Source organism: Podarcis pityusensis (genome assembly GCF_964106645.2).
Source record: "Podarcis pityusensis genome assembly, chromosome: 12".
Classification (NCBI taxonomy): domain Eukaryota; kingdom Metazoa; phylum Chordata; class Lepidosauria; order Squamata; family Lacertidae; genus Podarcis; species Podarcis pityusensis.
The window spans coordinates 15,944,948-15,951,030 of record NC_138037.1 but is presented as its reverse complement, the minus strand read 5'-3'; the positions used below and the strand labels follow the sequence as shown (position 1 = coordinate 15,951,030).

Here is a 6,083-nt window from a genome sequence, read left to right as displayed (position 1 = left end):
TTTATTTATAGTCTGTTTTGTCAAGGCAGCATGAAGCAATTTGAAGAAAAGGGATTAAGGAAAGGTAGCTGTGCTAAAAGTAACAGGTTAGATTTTGAAATATTCCTTTTATTCTTTGCAGCTGCAGAGCAAGAAAGGGGCACCTCTTCCCCCCCTCCACCCCCACCCATTGCTCCCACCAGCAACATTTGTTAAAAGCTCTTTAACCACGTTTTTGGTTGCAATACTTCTGGCCTGTCATCTTTTTGCAATTCCGGATTAGGTGACAAAGTTCAGTTCCATGATGCAATCCGTGTCAGATATGTTCCAGAGGATCTCCATGGCAACACAATAATAATGCGTGTGAGAAAAATGTGGGCATTAAATAGAGACAAATTCCACAGACACTTTTTGAAGGGAAAGCGAGAGAGAGAGAGCATCCGGTGTTCGGGAAAAAGGAGCATTACCCAGGATCTCCCCACTCTAATGCAATGCAGATGATCTGGCGAGGTGACCCCCCGACCCGCAGCCTCGTAACGAATCTTCGCTATATGACCCTCATTATAGCTAGCTCCTTCTCTAGAGATGTTAACTCTAATTGCCACATCGCAGGTTCATCGCTATGTATGGCAATCCGTAGTGGGCTCATGAACCTCAAAATGGAGAATATTCATGTATGCACACCAGAACTGGCCTTCTCGAGATGAAGGAGAAGATGCCCCCAAACCTTTTTTTATTTTTTTAACATATTGAAGCCAACCAGACTGCTAAAGGTAAAGGTAAAGGGACCCCTTACCATTAGGTCCAGTCGCGGACGACTCTGGGGTTGCGGCATTCATCTCGCTTTATTGGCCGAGGGAGCCGGCGTACAGCTTCCGGGTCATGTGGCTAGCATGACTAAGCTACTTCTGGCAAACCAGAGCAGAGCACGAAAGCACTGTTAACCCACAGCACCACCCGCGTCCAGACTGGTAGTTGCACCTTATTTCACCTTTGCTGACAGAATAGCATCTTCCAACATACCTGAGGGGAATTGGCTAGCTTAAGGGTGCTCCAAGTGTCCCTATTTTCCAGTGACAGTTCTGGATTTACAGAAGCTGTCCCAGTTTCTGATTTCATTCTGGAATGTCCCACTTTACCTTGTTTTGTTTAGTCGTCTTAGTCGTGTTCGACTCTCCGTGACCCCATGAACCAGAGCATGCCCTGAAAACTCTCACTTTCTTCTCAGAGCTCCTTTTTTTATGTCCATGGAGTTTTCTTGACAAAATACTGGAGTGGTTTGCCAGTTCCTTCTCCAGGTGGATCACATTTAGTCTAAACTCTTGGCTATGACCTGTCCATCTTGGGTGGCCCTGCATGGCTTAGCTCATAGCTTACTAGAGTTATTCAAGGCCCTTTGCCATGACAAGGCAGTGATCCATGAAGGGGCACTTTAGGACATTCCTATTTTCATCACAGAAATGTTTGAGGTAGGATGTCCCTATTTTCATTGGAGAAATGGTGGAGGATATGGAGTTATGCGACCCTGAGCCACTAGGATTCCATCGTGATGAGTAAACTATTCCAAATACCTAAGTGAAATAAAAACAAGTTCTTCTTATTGTTATTATTTAAATCTTGCATGTGATTTGGAATGGTTCACTTCAGACAGCACCCTTTGATCATCATGAAAACACCCCACATATTATTGTGGGAGGATCTGAACCTGCAACTCCTAGGTCCTGGCCCAACACTCTTAACCATTAAAGAACACTGGCCCTCATACTTGTAACCTACCTCAAGTGCTTTTTGCTTCTTATTGCTCTTACATTTAAGTATCCTCAGGTTTTTTGGGGTTTTTTTTAACTCTCCAATGTGAAGTAATGAATTGTAAGATCTACATTGGCTCCCAGTAGGTTTCTGAGCAAAATTCAAAGTGTTGGTGTTGACCTTTAAAACCCTAAATGGCCTCGACCCACTATACCCGAAGGAGCGTCTCCACCCCCATTGTTCTGCCCAGATACTGAGGTCCAGTGCTGAGGGCCTTCTGGCGGTTCCCTCACTGTGAGATGCAAAGTTACAGGGAACCAGGCAGAGAGTCTTCTCAGTAGTTGTGCCCACCCTGTGGAACGCCCTCTCACCAGATGTCAAAGAAATTAACAACTATCTGACGTTTAGAAGACATCTGAGGGCAGCCCTGTTTAGGGAATTTTTTAATGACTGATATTTTAATGTATTTTTAATCTCTTGTTGAAAGTTCCCCTGATTGGCTGGGGAAACCCAGCCAGATGGGCAGGGTAAAAATAATTTATTATTATTATTATTATTATTATTATTATTATCATCATCATCATCATCATCATCATTATCTGTTTTGGGAGCCCTTTTTGGCTGAAGATTGGAATAACAATGCACAACAACAACAACAACAACAACAACAACAACAACAACATATTCTGCTTATGGGCTTCCTATAGGCATCTGGTTGGCCACTGTAGGAAACAAGACGCAGGACAAGGTAAGCCTTTGGTCTGATTCAGTGAGTCTCTGCTAATGTTCTTGTGTTCACTAAAATCACAGCAGGAAATGGAATGCAGGGCAGGCAGAGGCAAATGAATGGGCTACGCTCTGCAGAAAAGTTTTATTGGGTTCCTTTGCAGATAGTTCTTACAAAGAGAGGGTTTCAGTGTCTCAGTGGTTCCCACAAGTCCCAGGTAACAGACTGCAGCCTGGGACACTGTGGAACTGAATGCATGGCAGTAGATGCACACATTACACTCTGGGCTGTAGCAGCTGAAAGTCAGCGCAGGTTCCCTTTCCCATCTCTTGTGGCTGCCAGACACTGACTGCTGTGCTTGCGAGAACAGAGACTTAGTCACATAAACGCTGCAGCAGCTCCCATTATATCTGTTTAACCACACAAGGACTGCCTCGCTGTGAGCCAAACATCACATCTGTGTTACGTTTCGTGATGCATCTGAAAGGTTGCGTGAAATGACCTGAAGTGACTGAGTCTGTTTGTTGTCATTTGCAAGGCTTCTTTAAACAATAAAAAAGCAAAAAGCAAAAACCACAAAAAACACACACAGTCAAGTTGTTTAAGGTGAAAGGTGCCGAGGGTGAAGGTTCGTGGGTGGGTGCGAGGAGGAGGTTGAGCAAGTTACGTTCCACCCTTTAAATATTGTAAATAGCTTTATTTCCTGTTAATGGGGTAATTTTTACAGTACCTACTATCTCCTTTGACAGCACTTTTTATCCACCCGCAAATGGGCTGCATTTACCGAATCAATTATGTGAGTTATGAAGAGGAGCACAAAGCCTCTTCGCCACTCCATTCTTCTCAATAACAAAGGAGAAAACACATTAAAAACTAGCATTGATGGGTTGTTGTGAGATCCAGTCAATGAGCACTCCCAGAGTTGAAATTAAAAGGCAGTTAGGAGAAAATTGTTTTCTCTGGTCATCAGTCACCATGTGAAAGGGCTTTTTCACAATGATTAATTAAAAGCTGGAGACTTGGGGGGGTGTCGGTGGGTCGGTGATGGGGGGAAGAGAATGGAGCGTCAATAAAGTATCTGTATGGGGGAGGGGAGGGGGAATCATGAGTTAATGGACAGTGGCTTGCCTTGACTAAGTGTTATAGCCCCAGTCCATAATTTCATCTTGAAAATGGGCAAGGGAGTGAATCTTCCTCTTAGTAATTGAGTATTGATTTGAAAATAAATGGCACTGAAACTCCCACTGAACTGTCAGGATATATTCCGGACAGCGGTGACAATAAATGGTTTCTAGTTGGTGTGAAAGTTATGTATCAGCTCGATACTTAAACACATACAGCTCATCTGCAATCTGTCTTCCGATTTATCAAGCTTCAGAGAGGTCAATACATGACGCCGCATAGGAAATAACATCTATGAGATTGAAGCCAAGATGGTCTTAGCGGCAGAGACTGGGGGCCCTTTCAGTATTCCTTTCATTTGCAGAGTTATTTAGAAAACCGCAGCAGTGATAGAGCGATGCTTCCGATGTCTGTCCCCTGATTTCTTCTTCTGGCAACTTAGAAATGGTTCTTCAAGAGACAGGAACATGCAAAGCTGTCTGGCACCAGGTTAGACTATTGGACAACCTACTCAAGGTTGTCTACTCTGAGATCACATCCGCAGCATAAATTTAAATAAATATTATACTGTTTTAACTGTCTGGCTTCCCCCAAAGAATCATGGGAACTGTCGTTTTTAAGGGTCCTGAAACAAAACACATTTTGTTTGTTTGTTTGTTTGTTTGTTTCTCACAGAACGACCCAAAGCAACTTACATTAAAACTAATAACATCTCATTTTTTAAAACAAACAAACAGATAAAACCCTACAAAAAAGAGGCTATAACACCACCCTTCGAATTAAGGGTTGAAAGCCCAGGTAAAAGGAAAAATATTTTCCTGGTGCCTAAAAATAGGTAAAGATGGCATCAGGAGTATTCCCCTGTGTGTAGCATTCCCAGAGTTCACTAAATAGCGGGACTGACTGATAAACACACCCACGGCAATTTGCCTTCTCTGACTTTCAGACTTGAACTCCAACAGTCTGTATTGACAAATAATGTGTAGAACCTTCGAAAGAGATTGAAGAAGCATTTCCTGTCCCCACTTCATCACTTCCTGTTCCTCCTTTGGTGGGCCTAGTCATCAGCATCATAGTCTTCTTGAAAACAAGACTGTTGTTTTCTTCCAGGCTGCCCAACGTATTTGCCCTATTTTAAAAATAGCTGCTGTATGAACTTTGTAAGCCCACAAGGAAGATAATCATACAAAATATGGATAGGATAGCATATGGTCCATCCACTGGAATGCTTACATATCTAGTGAAGTGGGTGTTTTGTGTATGCGTTGTTTGCATACTGTAAACAAGACTTAATAAACAGTCTCACTTTGCACTGGGGAAAATGTATTTTGGGTATATATGCAATTCATTTAAACTTGGCTTGAGAAGGAAGGAATTTCAGGGACGTTGTTTAGAAGTGAAAATGCCTCTCAAAACTTTCACCTTCTCGATTCCTGTTCATTACCAAGCTGCCTACAGCTGAGAATGTTTTATTAATACAGGAGAAGGGCTGTTGAAAAGGAAAGCCCTTCTTAAAATGCAAGCAGATTCTTGGCAAAACTACTTGGAGGAGGAAAAGTACCCGGTGGACCCAAGTCAGTTTGGCAACAGCTTTTTCAGTTCTACTGTATCCCTTTCGGCATGCAATGATCAGAACTTTCAGACCCTTCAAGTGTCTCTATTTTCCAAGGACAGTCCTGGATTTACAGAAGCCACCCCAGTTTCTGATTTGATCCCAGAATGTCCCTCATTTCCTTAGGAGGTCCCTTTTTTCATTGGAGAACTGTTGGAGGGTATGGAGTTGTGCAAGCCCCGAGCCAAGGAGATAGGTAACTGTACAACTTTTAGAACAGATAGGTAGCCGTGTTGGTCTGCCATAGTCAAAAAATAATAATAATAATAATAAAAATAAAGGTGCTACTGGAAGGATTTTTTTTATTTCAACTTTTAGAAGACATCTGAAAGCAGCCCTGTATAGGGAAGTTTTTAAATGGCTCGGGATCGCAAAACCTCAAGGACTGCCTCTTTCCATATGAAACTATCTGGACCCTGAGGTCATCTTCTGAGGCCCTTTTTTGTGTGCCTCCTCCACAAGAGGTCTGGAGGATGGCAACATGAGAACGGGCCTTTCCTTCAGTGGCTTCCCATTTGTGGAATGCTCTCGCCAGGGAGATTTGCCTGACGCCTTTATTATATACCTTCAGGCACCAGGCAAAAATGTTCCTCTTTAACCAGGTCTTTGGTTGATTGACATCCAATGCTCTTTTGATATCTTTTGGGGGGGGTTATTGGGTTGTTTTGTTGTTTTTAATTTGATTGTGTATTTTGTGATTTTATGTTGTGATTTTATTTGGTGAACTGCTCTGAGACCTGTGGGTATAGGACAGCATACTATTATTAAAGCCACCCAGAGTGGCTGGGGCAACCCCATCAGATGGGTGGAGAACAACAACAACAACAACAACATCCCTATTTTCATCGGAGAAATGTTGGAGGATATGAACTTTCTGTGGGCACATCATAGATC

At 42.8% G+C, this 6,083-nt stretch overlaps 1 long non-coding RNA gene across 1 annotated transcript; it reads left to right on the top strand.

The window, feature by feature from the left end:
* Positions 1-2,371: 2,371 nt before the first annotated feature.
* On the top strand, positions 2,372-5,384 carry LOC308459235. Its single transcript, XR_013977933.1, has 3 exons — positions 2,372-2,476; positions 3,828-4,066; positions 5,316-5,384. It is a non-coding gene; the product is annotated as an uncharacterized lncRNA (long non-coding RNA).
* The last annotated feature ends 699 nt before the right edge of the window (positions 5,385-6,083 follow it).